This window comes from Rhipicephalus microplus, chromosome 2 (genome assembly GCF_043290135.1).
Source record: "Rhipicephalus microplus isolate Deutch F79 chromosome 2, USDA_Rmic, whole genome shotgun sequence".
Classification (NCBI taxonomy): domain Eukaryota; kingdom Metazoa; phylum Arthropoda; class Arachnida; order Ixodida; family Ixodidae; genus Rhipicephalus; species Rhipicephalus microplus.
In genome coordinates, this window is record NC_134701.1 from 98,346,713 (window position 1) to 98,367,347 (window position 20,635).

At 43.3% G+C, this 20,635-nt stretch overlaps 1 protein-coding gene and 1 long non-coding RNA gene across 7 annotated transcripts in view; one reads left to right on the forward strand and one right to left on the reverse strand.

Annotated features, from left to right (window-relative positions):
• LOC119170775 (uncharacterized) overlaps positions 1 to 20,635 on the reverse strand; it is a 117,014-nt gene that overhangs the window by 73,916 nt on the left and 22,463 nt on the right. The gene's annotated exons all lie outside the window — the stretch shown is intronic.
• On the forward strand, positions 130 to 20,404 carry LOC142796334 (uncharacterized). Of its 2 annotated transcripts, XR_012893757.1 has the most exons (4): positions 130 to 7,707; positions 15,603 to 15,826; positions 16,446 to 16,542; positions 20,261 to 20,404. It is a non-coding gene; the product is annotated as an uncharacterized LOC142796334 (long non-coding RNA). The 2 variants fall into 2 exon arrangements; XR_012893756.1 differs by having other exon boundaries at positions 138 to 7,707; positions 16,446 to 20,404.

Here is a 20,635-nt window from a genome sequence, read left to right on the forward strand (position 1 = left end):
TCTAATATGCGTTTGCAGTTAATTGAAACCATAAAGAAGGCAAAATACTACTTTTTCAACATATCTTTGAAGAACTTCCTGCTTTCTGCTCCTGCGAAGTTCTGGCGACACTTGTCACCTAGGAAGCAACAGGTATATAAAATCCTCATTAATGGAGAATTGGTAACTTATGAATCACTCCTTGCGTCATCGTTTAACAAGTTCTTCTGTTCAGTCTACACAAATGACGATGAGAAAAAACTAAATTTTGTGATTTCTCAGGACGTACCTAAAATTTCTGACTTAATGATAACTGCTGAAGGTGTCTTATCACTGTTCCTTAAAATCAATATAAAAAAATCGACGCATTTCTAGTAAGGTATGCAGAATGGTGTTCAAAGTATTTATCTATTACATTCAAAAAACATTGTCCACTGCAGAACTCCCGTGAAATTGGAAGCGCGCGAAGGTTGTTCCGCTCCCTAAGGCAGAAAATCCTTCACTATTTAAGTCATACATACCAGTATCTTTACTGTGTACCTGCTCAGAATGGCTATAACATATTATTTTTACGCACTTGTCAAGCTTTCTGCAACAAAATAAATTGATTGATTGCTGCCAACAGGGTTTCCGTAAGGAAATAATGACGGTTACCCAACTCCTTGAGACAATACACGAGTTTGCCTCAGCCTTAGATAAACAGAGTCAAATCGATATAATTTTTTTGGACTTACAGAAGGCATTTGATCGCGTCTCGCACTATAAGCTTTTGTTAAAACTAAAACCCATTCTAAAGAATAACTCACTTCTCTCATGGATAGAGTCATACTTATCGTCTAGGTGTCAATGCATATCAGTTGGTGGCTCGTGTTCACGCCCGGCGCCCATGCAATCAGGCATTCCCAAAGGGTCGGTTCTCGGGCCACTATTTTTTTAGTTTATATAAATGATATCGTAAACAATATACCTGTCAGAATCAAACTTTTCGCCGACGATTGTATTATTTATCAGGAAGTAAAACTACCTGCCGACCAGGCAATATGAGGTAGTGCCCTGGACAAAATACATATTTGGTGTGAAAAATGGCAGATGAGCATCAATACTACAAAAACCATCTCAATGACAATTTCAAGAAAGAAGGCACCACTTACTTTCCAGTATTTATTAAATGGTCGCTGTCTTAGTGCTGTAAATTGTTATAAATACTTAGGTTTAATAATTACTTCAGACTTGCGGTGGAATGAGCATATCACTTTTCTAGAAAAGAAAGCCACGAAAAAGCTTGGATATCTTAGAAGATCGTTACGATAGTCAATGCAAGAAATCAAACTATTAGCCTATAAAACCTACATTCGTCCCCTTTTGGAATGTGCCTGCGTGGTCTGGGACTCATACACAAAGAAAAATATTAATAAACTAGAAAACCTACAAAGAAAATCTGCTCGATTTATTTTTCGCTCATACAATCGCCTTACGTCAGTCACTGCTTTGCTTCAGACAGCGAACTTGGAAGCTTTAGAATTGCGGCGATATCGCTAAAGACTAAAATATATGTACCTGCTCTACAACGATAAGCTTGGCATTGATTCAAGTGCGTATATAGAAAAAGTCGTGTGACGACCCACGCGGGCGGATCACGCAGAAAGAGTTACAGGAATTTTCTTGCAGAACGAACTCGTACATGGGCTCTTTTTTCCCACGAACTGTACGTGAGTGGAATCGCCTCCCTGTTGGGATTGTGGAAGTGGCGACAGTGGCGTCGTTCTTATCGGAGCTAAAAAACTTATTGCATGTTCCTGCCATAATTGCACTCTGTTTTGTGACGTTGCGTTGTTACAGCGGCTTTGCAAAGCTGTCAGCCCTCTCAAATCACACACCACTGGTTGCGCAACTAAGCACAAAACTCTGTTTGTGCCGTGTGTAGTGGGGGTTGTTCACGCGATTCCATTCTCATGTGGTATGTGGTATTTCGGCCAAACGGGGCGATGCCTTAATGAAAGGCTAAAAGAGCACCATTATAATGCTCACAAAGCAATCCAAGGCCACATTAGAATTCACTGCCGCGATTGTGGATGTACCCCATGTTTGACCAGTGTGAAGTGATAAAAAAAGCATCCGTCACAATTAACTCGAGAAATTATAGAAGGGCATTGTATAGCAAGAGCTGGCAGCACATGTATTAGCGCCCCTTCTTTGGGTTTATCTGAACATGAAGTGGCCTTCCTTAATCAGGGTAACCGCCTATGAATGTGTGATATGTGACGGTGTGATGTTGTGTTTTATCTTGTCGTTGCGTTAGGGTGGTTTTGTATGCTTGCGCCGGTCTACTTATTTGATGCAATTTGACAATAAAGCTCAGTTGAAAGTTAGCGCTCTGTCCTCTTGTGTCGGTCTGCTCGGCCGTTTTTTCTTCCCCGTAATGCGCTATACCAGTTCAAGTGCGTTGTTAGTACATAAGTGATGTTAGTACGCACTTACATAGGTATTATGCTATGCGCAATTGCATGTCATGCACTGTATATTTTTTACCGCGTTAAAACGTGTGTGTCCGCGGCATTCTCTGTGCGTAACATATTGTGAAAATGTCCAATGTGCTATATTTATATGTTACCCACTCCTGCTTATGGCTTCGCTTTGAAGCCAGCAGAAATCCTGTAAATAAAAAATAAAAAAAAAACGTGAGGCACCCGCTCACCCACACGACACAGCAAGCCAGACCGCACCTCGGTGCGCCCCGCATGAAACAGGCCGGACAATATGATAATCAGAACAATATTAATTTTCAGCTTGCTGTTTAACGGACACATTCGCTCAATGACGCTTCGTTTTTTCAGCTATCCAAGCAAACAGGTGGGATGGGCCTCATAGAGAATAACTCATAAATCGAAACTTCTGTATAAGTTAACAGATTCCATGACTAATCAAGAGTATGACCCTTGTATGTATGTACGTGCCGGCTTATAGTTCCACCTTTGCTAACTGCCAACTACTTCGTCTTTGCAAACATCCCACAACACCCCATCACCGATACACCACTTCACCGACCATAAAGCCGTTATAATGAAGGGGAAACAGAAGCGACGTATAGCTACCACTTACGAATAATAAAATTTCTTGTATAAATATATTCCATGTTTGACATGTCTTTCATGATGTAGTAGGCGATATTCGCGCATGATCCATGGTTTAGCGATGAAACCCTCCAGCACTTTTCCCCACTCATCATCATTCACTCCGTGGATATGCTGCGATTTTTTTTGTTGGGGACCACCAGGTGGACGCCGCCCCGTGTGGATATGAAAACATCAGTTCCGTGTTTGAAAATGTTTTTGGACAAATTTTTGTGCATTTGTGAGCGTCTTTTGGAGCCATTCGATGCACAAAACCACACGGATTACACGGATACCAAGTGTTTCAGGGTGGGTAAGCTTTTTTTACTTTTTTGCGAGACTCTTCTGGTTGGACTAAGTTGCCCATTTGCTCAGCTAAGCGCGCTAGGCTGAACCTACGGTGGAGCGGCCGCCGGCCCTTCTCGGAAGGGTTTTTCAGCGCTCTACGCACGGCATGTCTGTGCAGGTCTCTTTCGATGGGGTGAATATCACTCCCGATGATCTTCAAGATTCTGGATGGTCTGCGGCTTCCACTAAACGTAAACTTCGTAGGACGCATACCCCCAGAACCAAGACGCAAGCAAGCGTCTTTATGCAAGGCGACGCGTGGTCGTCTCAGCACTCCCGAGCTGCAGTGAATAAGTGTCTTATCGCTGCTTCTAGACTTCCTCACCTTCCAACAGATTACCATCGAGTCATAGCGAGACCTAAAATGGTCTGGACATGAGAACTGTGAGTCAAATTATGTTTGCGAAGTCACTCGCAGTGACTGCAGCGCTCAGTGAAGAAGTCGCGGAAGACGTGGTATGCCCGAACATGATGCAGAACATCGCAGTTATAAGCACAACAGTGGAGAGGAACACTAGAGCGTATTCCAAGATCACCGCTATTACTGCTTTTACTGGATGTTAGTGTCTACCGAGCTGCCCCCGATGACACAAGCAAAGGTATCATCAGAGGTATTGACGCGGACATCGGTCAAGAATAAATTTCTTCTCTTATCGTACACCCAATGAACCCGACTGCACTCCAAGTGAAAATAATCGCTAATCGCACCACGGTGATCATCTTCTCTGACGGACTAAAAGTCCCAAATTAGGTTATATGAGAAAATAGTTTGGTTCACTGCACCCCGTATCGTCAACAGACGGATGTATGGTATGCCTGTGGAAAGCTAGGTCATCGAGCCGATGTTTTTCCCCATCCAGAAGATAGATTGATATGTGAGATTTAACGTCCCAAAACCACCAGAGTATTATGAGAGATGCCGTAGTGGAGGGCTTCGGAAATCTTGGCCACCTGGGGTTTAGACGTGCTTTCAAATATGAGCACACGGACCTACAGCACTTCCGCCTCCATCGGAAATGCAGCCGCTGCAACCGGGATTCAATCCCGCGACCTGCGGCTCAGCAGCCGAGTACCTTAGCTAATAGACCAGGGCGGCGGCGCTGCCATGCAGAAGATTTTGATTGATTTGCTGGGTTTAACGTCCCAAAACCACCATATGATTATGAGAAGCGCCGTAGTGGAGGGTTCCGGAAATTCTCACCACCTGCCATCCAGAAGAGGCGGTGTGTAGAGGCTGTGGTATGTCATTTACTTCGAATGATCACGTCTGCACCCCAGAATGCAAGTTCTGCGGGGGTCCACATCTCAGGGAAGACAAGACGTGTAAGCATCGTTTTCAAGTGCCCTACATAGTCTGTCGACGAAGACGAGAGCGACTAATGCAATATACGTTGAAATTTGCGTAACAAGACGCCGACAACATGGACTTCATAGATGGTGGAGGGGACTTCCCATCACTGCCAGCCGCTGCAGGCGGCCGCGCTACGACTGGAGCCCGCCTGGTGCCCACCTGACGTCAGCCAACAGCTACACCCATAGCGAGGGCGATCCCGTCCCAGAGGCAGAGCAAGGGGCCGTTTGAGATCCAGAGAAAAAACCTTTTCAACTCACGGTGCCTACCGTTCATAACGGTGTGCAGCAAGGAAATCTTCACCATACCTTGGCATTCAAGATCAAGGGCTCCCAACCACAGGTAAAGGATGGTACCAATCCAGAGCAACACTCAGATATATATCCACAGACGCAAAGAGACAATGCTAATCCAAGGGCCTTTATCGAGCAACTCAGGGCTGAAATAACCGTCCGAAGGAAATCACAGCAGCTTTAGTTTTAGTGTCCTTCAAACACAGTTACCTGTACAAAGGCCGCATCAGATGCGAGTCACGATGAGGTTCCCATGGACGTCCAGACAGGGCAAAACCAATAAAAAGGAGATCGCTAGAACAACCAGCCAAGAACGAAGACACAGATTCCAAAACACAGGTCAAGGATACCTTGAATGAGATCAAAAATGCTTTCAGGGCAGCAGTTGAGTCGATCGCGATATCGGACAGTAGAGTCACAAAGATCGAGGCTGACCAAGTTAAACTTTTAAAATCAGCCGAGGCTTCTCCGGCCCAAGTAATACCTAAGGTCAGGATCATGCAGAAGGTGGCAACCCGTAGCGTACCGCAGGAGAGAGCTTTTGAAGGGCCCAACAATGGCGAAACACCTTAACAATTTCGTAATTTGGCAGTTGAGCTTCTGGGGCTCCCAGTCAAAGAAAGCAGCCCTACAGCCGTATTTTAAATCCCAGCCAACTCAACCACATGTTACTATGCTACAGGAGACGCTTACGGAAACAGTGAGCCTGTCAGGCTACACTCATCACGTCACGAAACCTCTAGATGGCCGCGGTATCTGCACGTTTGTGTCCAAGAAGTACACTTACATTTGCCACAATTTGCACATGGCAGATAGCAAGATTGAGCATATTCTTTAAGAAATTATAGCAGGCAGCAACCTTAAATATAGCATTTTCATGCTGCCCATATATAGCTATCCAAGAGGCACGCACCATCACTTCACCTCAGTGTTATCAAAATCCATTACGATCGCTAGGAAAGTGGATGCACTCATAGTGATAGCGGGACATTTCAACGCACTCCATCATGCTTGGGGCTGATGATAATAATATGTGGGGTTTAACGTCTCAAAACCACCTTATGATTATGAGAGACGCCGTAGTGGAGGGCTCCAGAAATTTCGACCACCTGGGGTTCTTCAACGTGCACCCAAATCTGAGCACACGGGCCTACATTACCGCCTCCATCGGAAATGCAGCCGCCGCCACCGGGATTTGATTCCGCGACCTGCGGGTCAGTAGCCGAGTAACTTAGCCACTAGAATCATGCTTGGGGCAACCCTCACATCACTGCCAAGGGAGCCGAGCTCTGGCAAGCGGTATCACATCTGAATCTGACTTTGGTCACTTAACCTACGTTTCCCATCCGCACTGAAAATTCTTGCTCTAAAGATACTAATCCAGACCTCCCCTTTGTCGCAACCACGGGGGAGGTACCATGGTTAAACTTCGGTAGTGACCTTGTATTCTGAGTACGACAATGCAAGTTCAGGCAAAGCCCCATAAAGTTTTCGAATTCGCAGACTAGGACCTCTTTGGTAAGTTTAGAGCAGAGAGCGCAGAAGATAATAATGACCCATAGTATTTCGACAAGTGGCTGTCTCAGCTGGTCGAAGACGTCCAGTCGGCCACCAAAACGATAGAGACTGATCTTCCGGTCAATAAAATAGATAGCAGGCTTGCCCATCTTCTTGAGGCTAAAAGCGCCCTCCTTGCCAGGTAGAAAGCCCACCGCCTGAATCGACGACTGCTAAAACACATTGCAAGTTTCAACCAGGAAGTATCCGCTCACTGTCAGACGCTGTAAAAACAGCATTGGGACAAGATTCGCAAATACGGTGGATGGTCAAATGAGAGTTGGGGAAAGTGGGACCTCCTCAAAAACCTGCTGCACGAGACCAAATCTAAAACCAACCGCAAGCGCTTGGTAGACGAAATACTCCACTCACCTCCCTTTGAATACAACCTCCCTTTGAATACACCTCCCTTTGAATAATACAACCTCCCTTTGAATATTACCTCCCTTTGAATACAACCCGGCCTCTTTCTGGCAACGCAAAATACACGTGATCACCAGCCTTCGAATTGGACAAGCCCTTCCAGGTGTAATAAACGAGCATTCAAAAAAGAGTGCGCCGTCAAATTCTGGCGACCAAGTGCCAAAGAGACGCCTCAAGGTCAAAGCTAAAGAAGAAAACAAGAATCCTTACAGTCCCCGGGCGCGCCACCTCTCTCCGTCGGAAGCGTAGTTTCACCGACAAACCTCCTCACATCAGCCGCCAAGCAAGCCCTGGAAAGATCTGGAAGGACAGGGGCGTCGTAACGTAGAGTTGCGTCACGAGTCGCCGAAGGCCCTCGAAACGTCTCGCTCTTTCCTCAGCCTTGGCTCTGCACCGCGCCGACGAAACAATTAGAATTTTCTGGAATCTAGCGCAAAAAGTATTTAGGCGAGCCGCGGAGAAGGGAGATGCCTGTTTTCGTCAAGCGCCACTAGATTTATCTGCGCTGCCAGCTGTAAACTTCTTTGTTGGTTGCCAACCACGCCCATCGGAAGACAGAAAACTACTTAAGCTGCTCCTGCTACCGGCCACTTCAGGATCTGGCGCCGACATGGATGCCAGAAGCTTAGACGCTGTATTTCTACAGGTTGGTTGTTCATATCGTACTGTAAGGGGTAAAACGTTAAAAAAACTCGCGTTAGATCCCACTCGCCTTGTGCGTACGATTGCTGTTGACCTAATAAGTTGTATCGGTTGTTACTGTGAATGCATTGCGGCCATTATCAAAACGTGTTTAATATGCTGTGGTGATATCGAGAAAAACCTTGGACCTCTCTCAGCTGAGCAGGAACAGAAAATGTTTGAGGCTATTATGCAGATACCGTCATTGATTCAAACGCAGACAGACATTCTTAACGAAATTCGATCACTTCGGTCCGACCAGCAGGCGATTGAATCAAAAGTAACGGAACTGGCTGTCAAGGTGGAACGCGAAGAAACTTGCGCCTCGTCTGTACCGCCCTTAAAAGCGGCAATCGAAAATATATCCACACGTGTTGAAACAACCGTTTCATCACTGGCGGCGTAGCACGATGGCCAAGATGCTTCAGATTATTGATAGCGCCGTAACAACTTGATAATTTATGGCCTTATGGACACTGTAAACGAATCTTGGGCAGAATCCGAAGAAAAATTATTTCCTTATTTTTTCTGATAAACTAGATATCTCAGTCAGCCCAACATCCATTGAAAGAGCGTACCAATTGGGGAAGTACAAAGTATAATTAACACGGCCGCTGATTGTCATTTTCTTGTCATTCAAAGATACGAATGCTTGCGGCTGCTTCAAAGCTGAGGGAAACAAATTTTTCCATTAGCCAAGATTATTCAAAAATGTCAGGATTGCTCGAAAAAAATATGCCGTGACCACGGTGGTTCTTTTAAATTAAATTTCAATAAGCTAATTATGGGACATGAAGTGTTTTTCTATTACAGGAAGAGTGATTCTGTAATCCGGGTGGGCCAATAGCCATCAAAAAATTAATCGAAAAGCGACTGCGCCAAGTAAACGACTTGAAAGTTATTGTTATAAACTGTCGCAGTATTAAAAACACAAAAGAGAAGTTTGATTCGCTGTTAGATCTGGTTACCTCTGAAGTAGTGATTGATACTGAATCTTGGTTGGACAGCACTATAACTAATAACGAGATATTCCCATCAAATTACACAGTGTACCGCAAGGATCGTAACTCACGTGGTGGTGGTGTTTTCGTCATGCTTCACAGTAGTCTAAATTTTAGTCATATCGGAGTTAAAAGTGCATCATCTGAGACAGCCTGGTGCAAACTCACCCTAGCTAATGGCACTTCGATAGCATTTGGGTCATTTCACAGACCACCTGCTTCTAATACTTCTAAATGTATATTCGACCTAAATAACATACTACTGTCCTTAGATGCAACGTATACCGTTCCTGGAGGAGATTTTAACTTACGAAATAATAACCGGCTCTGTCACCAGCCGAAAATAACCACTTCGTTATCTATTTACTCTCCATTTCGTGAAATTAATAATGCACATAGCCGGTTCCAGTTTGTACAAACTCCCACGAGAATAGCCCCAAATAGAGCAAATGTGCTAGCCTTGTTTTGTTCTGAACGCACACACATTAGTTCTGTTAATTTATTACCCAGTATAAGCGACCATGGAATTGTTCTTGCACACTGATCTTGTGTTCTCAAGTGTTGCCAAACTCCTCCTTCGAGACATGTGTTCCAATATGATAGAGCCGATTATGCCTCACTATCACAGGATCTTGACGATTCGTGTCTTTTTTCAAACAGCACATTTCTGCTCTTGACATAGAATCTGCATGAAACCTATTGAAAACCAAACTTTTATCGCTCATAGTGTCATTCGTTCCATCTCGAGTAATCACATCTAAGCGTCAGGCAGATAAACCATGGATTAGTAGAAATATTCGCGCAATGATAAGTAAACGACATCGCCTGTATCGCAGGCACTGCAAATCGCCGAATCCAAACCTTTTCAGCAAGATGAAGGAACTCGGTAAAAATATAGCAAAAGAAATGCGTGAGGCCGAAAGCGCGTATCTAGATGCAATGGGCGAAAAATTAAAAGCTAACGCAAAAGAAGTCTGGAAGTACGTCAGAACCAAGCGAACGGCGAAAAATTCTATTCCAGATATTATAGATCGCAATAATTATGCCGGTGACCTTAAAGGAAAGGCTGAAAAGTTCAGTAACTACTTCGAATCTGTATTCGTACAGTCGATCTCCCAGGCCAGTGGCCTAAAAACTATTTTGATCTTACCACAAATGAGTGATATATCCTTTTGTGAGCAGGGAATAATAACGCTACTACGAAAAGTGAATGTGAAGACAGCCCCCGGACCCGATCACATTTCGAATTATGTATTAAAAATTGTGCTGCATCGTTTGCTCCTTTTCTAATGATTCTCTATCAAAAGTCATTTGATTCCAGTGCTTTATCGCGTGACTGTAAAACTGCAAATGTAATTCCTATATTCAAAAGCGGCAATAACACACAGAGTCGAAAATACATACCTATTTCACTAACTAGTGTTTCATGCAAGGTACTAGAGCATATCATTTACTCTAACTTAATGGCTCACCTCCAAGAACACATTTTTTTCACCCAAGCACAGCATAGTTTTAGGAGGTCTCTCATGCGACACTCAATTGATTGAGTTTTCTCATGATATAGTTCTGTCGATTAATAATGGCAAATAGGTGGACTGTATTTTCTTAGACTTCTAAAAAGCCTTTGACTCGGTAGCACATAATGTAATGCTTGTAAAACTGTCTGAATTTAATATTCCTACGGCTCTTTTCCAGCGGATTGAGGCTTACCTTACTGACCGAAAACAATGTGTTGTTCCTAACGGAACAACCTCATCACATAAAACAGTCTTGTCAGGTGTTCCTCAGGAATCTGTACTCAGGCCTCTTCTTTTTTTTCATATTTAATGATATAGGCGAAGGAGTATCAAGCCGTCTCAGATTGTATGCCGATGACTGTTGTCTTTACCGTGAAATTAATACTTTGAATGACAGCGTACAACTACAAAGTTCCCTCGACTATATACTACTATGGTGCAATACTTGGAATATGACGCTAAACTTTTCTGAATGTAACATTGTCCAGTTTTCTACAAAACGTCATACTTTAAATACGAAATACTCTCTTGATGGAGAAAGCCACACGATTGTACCAGCTACAAATATTTAGGGGTTTTATACAAAAATGACTTTTCCTGGAATGACAATATGTATTACGTAGCAGCGAAGGCTAGTCGGGTCCTCAACTTCCTAAGGCGAAACTTCAAGCAAGCTCCTCCCAAGTTAAAAGAAATTCTTTACTTTTCAAATGTTCGCACTACAATAGAATATGAATGTTCCGCTTGGGACCACGGTACAAAGACATGTATTGACAAATTAGAGCGCATCCAAAAGCGTGCAGCACGATTTCTGTCATCAAATTATGATGTCAAAAAAAGCTTTTCTGACCTACGGGACAATTTTGGAGGGCCGTCTTTGCAGGACAGGCGGAAATACATGCGCCTGAAACTGTTCCAAAAAAATTTTATAGGTCCAACAGGCTTAAGGAACAAAACCTACATACTTGATCCTACCTATAGATCTGCCCGTGTAGACCATTCCCTGAAAGTTGGGGAATACAGGTGTCCGATCACCCTATATAAACATTATTTTTTTCCGAGGACAGCCCATGACTGGAATTGTCTCCCGAATGAAGTTGTACTGTCGTTGCTTACTTCCTTTGATGAAGCCCTCGCAGAATGTTTAACTAGGTTTTGCATGACATATGTGGGATATTTCGAGCTTGAGCTCACTATTTACAGCATCTGTCAAGTTGAGTTTTCTATCTGTCTTTCTTATGAGGTCATGTATCTATAAAGGTAATTTATGTTTAAAAGTTTACTTTAATATTATGTTTTGTTGCTTTTTCCTGTTGTACAGCCTGTATCAACCTCTTAGTAACATGATGTTTAGTCTTTTTATAATGTTATTTATGTTTACAGTGCTGATGTTATCTTTATTCTTACATAATGTTTGTTGCTTTTTATGTTGTATATAATACCTGTATCTTTTCCTGTTTGTTTCCCCCTACAATAATGCCCAGTTGGGCGCTGTAGCTATAGGAACAATTGAATAAATAAATAAATAAATAAATAAATAAATAAATAAAATCGGGAGAAGAAGAAAGTTGCGCCAGTGTGCGTAGGGTGTTTTCGCCATGTCGGCGAAGGTTTTGTCCTTAGTGACAAAGCAGGAGATGAAGACAGTTTTCGCCCGTGTGCATAGGCAGCAGATGAAGAAAACTTTGCGTAAGTGTGCGTAGGGTCATTCTGCCGTGTCGGCGGAAGCTTCTGTCCTCAGTGACAAAGCGGGTGATGAAGAAAGTTTCCACCTGAGGGGTGAAGACTTGTGCTACAAGCAGAAGTGTGTGCTTACTGCCAGCGAGCGAAGACGCGTTGCAGCAGCTGCGCGTGTGAAGCTGACGTGTTACCGGCGAGGGAAGTCTCGTGCTTGGAGAGCGGCCATTTAAAGACTCGAAGTTTTCTGGAAAAGAAACTTCGGGGGCAGCGGATCGACAACACTTCTGGACGTTGAGTGAGACTTTCCTAGGAAAGAAACATTCACGCTTTGTTCCGAACGCTTTGGACTGAATAAGTTTTCGGACTCTTTAGTCCTTAAGTGTCTTGGTTACTTGATGCATGTGTTTGCATTGTAGTGCGTATTGTTGCTCGTGTCCGCTGTTTCGAGTGTAGCTGATTGTACTGTATAGTACGTTGTTTAATTGGTGACATATCGTATTCAAGTATTTTCGAGTGTGCATAATTGTGGATAATTTGATCTGCCTATTTGAGTATAGAATTTTGTTTTGTTTATCAACTCTCGGCTCTGACTTGTTCTTTGGGCCACAGTCAGCGTCCGTTGGCATGCCAAATAGGACCGCTCCTGAATTGTCCGCGCTTTTGTGGTGCAGTTTGAGGGGCCGATACTTCGGCCCTTGGAATTAGCCCGGCGATCACCTCTCTAATTAATGGAATCTGTGAGACCAGGAAGCAAAGGTCTAGACCACCTTAAAGAATCCTAATGGCAATCCAGCCCCGGGCCTGGATAGCATTACAAATTACAAACAAGGCACTACGCAACTTAGACAATAACTGTGTCACTATCCTCACCAAATAAATCAAGCGTATTTGGGTGATGCGGATTTTGCCTGAGCATAGGAAAATAGCGATGGTTATTCTCATACCTAAACCTGGCCGGAGACCAAGTCTTAGCAACTTGCGACCCATTTCACTGACGTTTTGTATAGGCAAGGTCGCCGAGTATGTCATCAACGATTCAACGCTCCGATATCGAAGCACATAGAGAAGACTAACCTGTTCCCGTACAACATGATAGGTTTGAGATGACACCATCTACTCAAGATGTCATGAAAATGCTGGAGCACCACATCATAGATCAGGATACGAAAGACGTTAGAGCCATTCTCAGACTCGACTTGAAAATGCTTTCTACAAAGTCTCGCACTCCCACATACTTGCCTCCGACTCTTCTCTCAACTTAGGAGCAACTTTCACAAGTTCACCAGCTCGTTCTTCTACAATAAAAAAGCCACTATACAGCTAGGAGATCTCAAGTCTAGCCCTATGATCTCGGTTCCTTCGGTACCTCATAGGGCTCAGCCGCTCAGTCGTCTCCCCACTGCTGTTTAACATTGCAGTGTGCGGCCTTCCTGCCAAGCTCTCAAACCAAGAAGGCATCAAATTCGCCATCTACGCGGACATCAGCATATGGAGTATCTATGGCTCACAGGGCTCTGTGGAGAGCTCTCTTCAAGAGGCCGTCGACTGTGTTGAAGTCGACATAAAGGAAATGGGCCTCAAGGTTTCACCGTCAAAGTCCGAACTTCTCTTATATCGACCCACGAGACGGGGACCGAAGTCTAAAAACTGGCAACCACCGGCCGACATTGACATTAGGCTGCACACGGCATTGGGGCAGCATATTCCAAGGGTGGACTTTATACGCTTTCTGGGCATGATTATTGAGGCTAACGAACAGAACAGCCACATGATCGACCGTCTAACTTCCAGAGCGGCAGGGGTCATCTAACTAATCTCACGCATTTCCAACAGTCGGGGTGGTCTTCGAGAGGACAACATGCTCAGAATGTTCCATGCATTCTTGATGAGCCACATAAGCTATGTCACATCTATGCACAGGTGGCAACTTCATGAGATAAATAAATTGAACATCCCCATAACGAAAAGCATTCCTATGGCATTCCTATGCGCACAAGCACTGAGAACCTTATGAAACACAACACGCTTGAAGAAGTTATCGAGACTCAAAAAACGGCACTGGTTGCCAGGCTTTCGATCACAGCAGCGGGGAGAAAGATTCTGGTTGACACTGGAGTCAATTCTCTGACGCTCGATGTGCAAAATACGCCACTTGATGATTATGTACCCTCTCGCATCAAAGTGTGTCCCCTTCCAGGAAACATGCATCCACAGTACAACGTGGGCAGGCGTGTCACTCGAGCCTCCTCTCTTTTAGCTCAAGCTCACAACCACTCGTCTGTTTCATGCTTTGTTGATGCCGCCCAGTACGGCGTTTCCGCTCACTTTGCAGCAATATCCGTAGATACTAAAAGTCAGATTTTATGCTCGGCGTCGGTTCAAACCAGTTCTTACAATGCAGAACAGATGGCCATTGCACTAGCTCTCCTTGATCCACAAAGGACTGATATTTATTTGTTTATTTACAGTACCTACAGCGCCCGCGAGGGGCATTAGTGTAGGGGGGAGATAACGATTCCAAAATGCAGAAAGGCGATAGTCCATTAACACTGAGTTGAACATAAAAGAAATACAGATACATAATAAAGCATCCAATGGTGACACGTAATAAACATTGACGTGTGTGAAGGTACAGCAGCAAGAAAAATATATATATACATATATATAAAATGCATACGCACACACACATATATACATACATATATATACACACACAGATAAAAAGCAGGCGAAAAAAAAGAGCTGAAGCGTAGATCGCTAGAGAGATGAGACGAAAGTATAAGCAACCTTAATATGTGCTCAGGCTACGATAAGATATGATGTTCCAGCGCAGTGGCGAAAGTTTCCCTGGACGCGGCTACAATTTCATGAGGTAGTTTGTTCCATTGCTTAATTGATCGCGGAAAAAATGAATACTTAAAAAGGTTAATTCTGGTAGAGAACTCGCGCACTTTAAGGGGGTGATCAGTACGAGCAGATATATACGTAGGCTCCGATATGTAGTTTTCTTTGTGAATACCCGTTAAACTATGGAATATTTTGTGAAACAGAGATAAACGTAGGAATTTACGCAGATTTATAAGGAATATAAATCTGCTCCTAGAGCCTTCGCTTCTAGTTCCGTGTGCGAGAAAGTTTTTAGAACTCTCGCTCAGAAGGAACTCACCCACCATATTATTATTTTGTTCTTTGATCAGCTTGGCTTGAAGCATGGGGGCCTTCCTAATGTCAACAAGCTAGCCCACACTAAGGCACGAGGCTTCACTTACCGCACCGGGATTTGTGCTTCTCAGACAGAGTAATCAGCCCCCAACCTTCATTTTAAGGACATTTTGACTAACTTTAAAGACATCACGAAGCACTATCAATTAGGCCGTAGGATATTTACATTGCCACACAAAAAGTTGTCTAGGCCACAGGCAATCTCTCTTCGCATGCTTCAGACGGTAACATACCCTAGCCTCGTAACCTATAGCCATTACTCCGATATTTCAGGACTTTGTCCGGACTGCCACAATCGCAGTGATATTAACCACATTCTCTGGAGGTGCCCCTCTTTACACGAAAAAAATGAAGAATTTTCTGAATTTTCTAACAGGGCAGCAGCGGTAGCGGTTGGCGTAGGTGGATCCCGTCTAAACGCACGCCTGATATTCTTGCAGACGATTATCGCTGGACGTTTTTGCGCTACCAGATCAAATTGCATCGTAACGAACTGCTGCCACTACGAATCGCCGAGGCACGTGACCCTTACCGAGACACATGACCTTACCACTGACGGAGCCTACAAAAGGATCGACATCTGGCCAACGGACTCACTCGGGCAGCAGCGGTAGCGGTTGGCGTAGGTGGATCCCGTCTAAACGCACGCCTGATATTCTGGCAGGTTAGTGGAAAGTGTCTGCAATATTATTTTGCATTCTTATTTATCACTCACCACTTCCGCTGCTGCTGCTGTCCTGAAAACTGTTTAAATTGTCTTCACATGTGTATCATTTCCCTCGAGCAAAAATTACTGCAAAGGCTTGTTCCTTTTGTAAAACAGCGTTTAGTGATGTTGGTGTCATCATGCGATGTGTCGATTGCAGCAGTGACTTCCACATTGGGAAATGTAGTGGCATCACAGCTAGGTCATTTAGGACGATGAAAGATGCGACTAAAAAGTCACTTAGATGTCCTGCGTGTGAAATTGCTCAAGGGAACACTGACACAGCAGGCCCATCTGTGAACCTTCAAACTGAGCTTGCTGAAATAAACAAAAAGCTGTCGCAAATGCAAGCGCTAGAAGCAAAGTTAGATAAACTGATGTGCTTGCAAGAAACTGTGCACAGCATCGAAAGGTTGATTGATTGATAAGTGGGGTTTAACGTCCCAAAACCACCATTTGATTATGAGAGACGCCGTAGTGGAGGGCTACGGAAATTTCGACCACCTGGGGTTCTTTAACGTGCGCCAAAATCTGAGCACACGGGCCTACAACATTTCCGCCTCCATCGGAAATGCAGCCGCCACAGCCGGGATTCGAACCCGCGACCTGCGGGTTAGCAGCCGAGTACCTTATCCACTAGACCACCGCGGCGGGGCACAGCCTAGCATCGAAAGGTCAGTGCAGCATTTGTCTGATACCTACGATCACCTTAAAGATGCTGTAAATCGGCTGGAACAAGGTATCGGTGAATTACGCCGCCGAATAGAGGCTGTTCAACAGTCGCAAGAGGTGACAGCGCTTTCAAATTGAAAAGAACAAATGGACACTCTAGAACAGTACAGCCGCAGACAGAACATGGAAATTCATGGTGTGGCTCAATGAGAAGGAGAGAACCTGCTAACAGAAATAAATAAGATTGCCGCGCAGCTTGACCCGCCGTCACTATCTGAAAAAGATATTGACGGAATGCACCGTCTGCGTGCAAAAGAGGGTAGGAAACTGTCGTTCTTGTGCGCTTTGCCACAAGAACATTAAAAACTGCGTGGTTCGAAAAGAAGAAAAATCTCGGGAGCAAAACACAGGGCATTAAATTCTTCGATAACCTGACTCCTACAAACAAGCGGTTACTAAGGCTTGCGAAAATACGGGCAAGAGAATTGAACTATCAATCCGTTTGGGGTTCACAGGGAACTATCTTTGTGCGCAAGCAGCCGAATGCTCGCGCAATAAGGCTGGCCACGGAAAGTGACTTAGAAAAAATTGTTTAAAATCATAAAACGCCGCCAAATTCCACAAATTTGGAGTCCTATCACAGTGCTGCATCTTTTAACAACTTGGTAGCAAAGAATAGCTGTTCTTGTGACAAAGGGCTTACACTGTTCCATGTGAATACGCAAAGTTTAAGAAATAAGCAAGTTGACATGGAGACATACCTATCGCAACTAAATTGTTGCTTTGACTTCCTAGCTTTTTCAGAGACGTGGTACGCGGCTGGGCATGACGTCATACATTCATCGGGTTATAAGCACATTTCAGTTTATCGTTCCGGAAAACGAGGCGGTGGCGTTTCTCGGTATGCTCGCGAATGCCATGGTTGCGAAATCTTTCCTGAATTTACGTGTGTGACCGATGATTTTGAATGTGTTGCTGTAGTTTCTAGAAACATTCTGATTGTTGCTGTCTACCACCCACCGCAAGGTGCGCTAACAGGATTACTTCATTATATGTGCTCAGTGCTTGAACTTGCTAACATGAAGAAATTCTATTCGATTATTGTTGGTGACTTCAATGTTGACTTACTTTCAAAAAATAATGAAAGTATCTAACTTATTGAACCTATCTTAACAAATAGTTGTGAAAACTTTATAGAACTTCCTAAGCGGATAACCCTGAGTTCAAAAACATTGATTAATTTATGTTTCACTTCTTTCACAAAAAACGAAACATGTTCTGGAGTGCTAAGCTCTGGCATAAGTCATCATTTGCCGATATTTGCTGCGTTACCATTCTCTGTGCGCATTGATAGAAATCACAACTACAAGCGTGTTATAAATAGTCGAAGTATACAGCTATTTCAAACGTTACTTTCCAATGCAGATTGCTGTGATGTTTATGCTGAAGGACATCTCTCAGCATCGTATGATCTATTTGTGTCCAAAGTGAAAGAAATATACAATGTAGCATTTCCTTTCTCTCCTGTGGTACGGCCTAAAAGAGCTAGAAAGAAATGGGTAAATCATGAACTATATAAACAGATTCAACAAAGAGACAAATTATTCAGTCACTTCTTAAAGACAAGAGACCCCCAAATAATAAAAGAATTCAAACAAGTCCGGAACAACCACAACAGTGATCTGAAGAAAGCAAAATCTGAATACTATACGCGTAAGTTTGAAACTTCCATGAGTGATGGTCGTAGAATGTGGAACATATACCGCGAGCTAATAGGTTCCTGTTCACAAAATGTGCCGTCAGAGATTGTTGTAAATGATGTTAAGTGCTGCGGTAATGATGCAGCTCATCTCTTTAATAATCATTTTATCAATGCTGGTGCTCCAACCTCTATATTTGGTTTTTCCCTAAATCAAAATTAAGAAAGTTACATTGGTAATCGTGTCAGCGAGACAATATTTCTTACGCCTACATCTGAAAGTGAGATTTTTTACAATATTAAGTCCTTGAGTAACAAGTCAGCCGCTGGAGAGGATGGCATCAAAGCTCAACCTATTGATGCAGTTGCTCACATAATATGCGGTCCATGGAACATATTTGCATCAGCATACTCCCCACTGGTATTTTCCTGAAAAAATGAAGCTAGCTCGTCTTGCAGTAAGCTTTAAGGGTGGGAATCACAATTACTTAAACAACTACAGACTGATTTCGGTACTCTCATTATTTTCAAAAATTGCTGAGCGTATCATATATATAAGCGCCTTAATAGCTTTCTACTGGATAAAGATATTATTTCGCATAAAAAATATGGCTTTCAAAAGAATAAGCCAGCCAAAATGGCATAACTAAGAATCAGAGATACAATTATAAGTAATATTGAAGAAAAATCACTCACCGTTGGCATATTTTTAGACTTTCGAAAGGCCTTCGATTCTTTAAAACATGAAAAATTGCTTAACAAGCTCCACGTATATGGCATTCGCGGCGCAGCCTTAGAACTTATGAATAGTTACCTTGATTCTCGATTGCAGTATACTTCCCTGCAAGATTACAGTTCTGACAAAAGCTCGATTAAATGTGGGGTACCCCTAGGTTCAATTTTAGGGTCATTATTGTTTATCGCGTATATAATTGATATAGTAAACATTCCACTCACAGATGGATTGATCATGTACGCAGATGACACTAATGTGTTTTTTTCTGGTGCTGACCTTTAGGAACTAGAAATTACAGCAAATTCTTGGTTAAAAGAACTTCACCAAGGGCTGTATGTAAATCAGCTTAACCTAAATGCGAAGAAAAGAAAGTTTACGGTTTTTTGTTCTAAGAATAAAGAAATAAGCTACGATGTAAAACTTTTATACTGTGGATCGCAACTAGAGCATGTGACAAGCCATTCTTTTCTAGGTGTTATATTTCATATAAATTTAGGCTGGTCAGAGCACATAAATAAGGTCCGCACCAAGGTAGCACGCTTTGTTGGTCTACTACGAGGAATCCGATGCTATCTGCCTGTCAAGTTCGTCAGACAACTGTACTTTTCATTTGTACATTCGCATCTTAGCTATGGCTTATTAGTATGGGGGAACGGAAACAAAATCGATATAGAAAAACTAGCAGTACTACAGCGTCGAGCTGTTCGTTTGCTTAACTCTTCAAATTAATACATAGGGTCTTCTAAATTCATGATGCGCTACAATATCCTTGACATTAGAAACTCTTACAGATCAATGATTTGCATTCGGCTGTTTAAAGAAGTTTCCAGCCACTTTAAGACATTTTCGAACCGGTACCTCAGTGGAGACACTGGGGACAGTTTACGCCGCACATCACTAGTAATGAAGAAGGCCAGGACAAACTATGGTATGCAAACCATTGAGTATAAAACTATGTCTTTATGTAATATGTATCGTAATGTTGTTAAAATAGCCAGAAGTTGTGAAACAATTCATGAATTTACACAGTCAATAATGAACATGTTTCTTGCTTCGAAATAATTGTGTTGTGTAAATGTTAATATCTTTGGTTACTGCATTAGCATTGGTACTAAGTGTTACTGTAAGTAAGCATTACTGGTCACTGCATTGTTATGTTCTTGTTGCTTAGTGATTATGTTCTTGTTGTTACTATATCATTACTATCATTACTTTCTTACTGTAATTAGCGATCATGTTCTTATTGTACTAGGGATTATGTTCATGTTGACTTATTGTATTCTAGTGAAATTGCAACTTTCGAATCCGCTGTCTCTGCTGCCCCAGCGAGGTACGGCCTAGTCAGCGGGTTTAAGTCCTCCTTTTGCCTTACCTTGCGGGCAAACCCTGTATGTGTTATGCCCAAATAAAAAAAAATTCTTTCATTTAATGCTCACGAGTCTGGTTCTCATACAACTCAAGGCTGTCCAGAAGGCCCACATTGTGGCGGTCAGGCTAGGCCTCGCCGTCCTCACGTGAGAGCGGCCCGCGATCCTACCCCTACAAAGCGGCGGTGGAATCCTACTGGACCCCAATAAAGTTTTTCGTCCATCCATCCATCCATCCATCCGTCCATCCATCTCTTTCGTTGGGCTGTTATGTTCGCCTCGTTGTTTGGCGC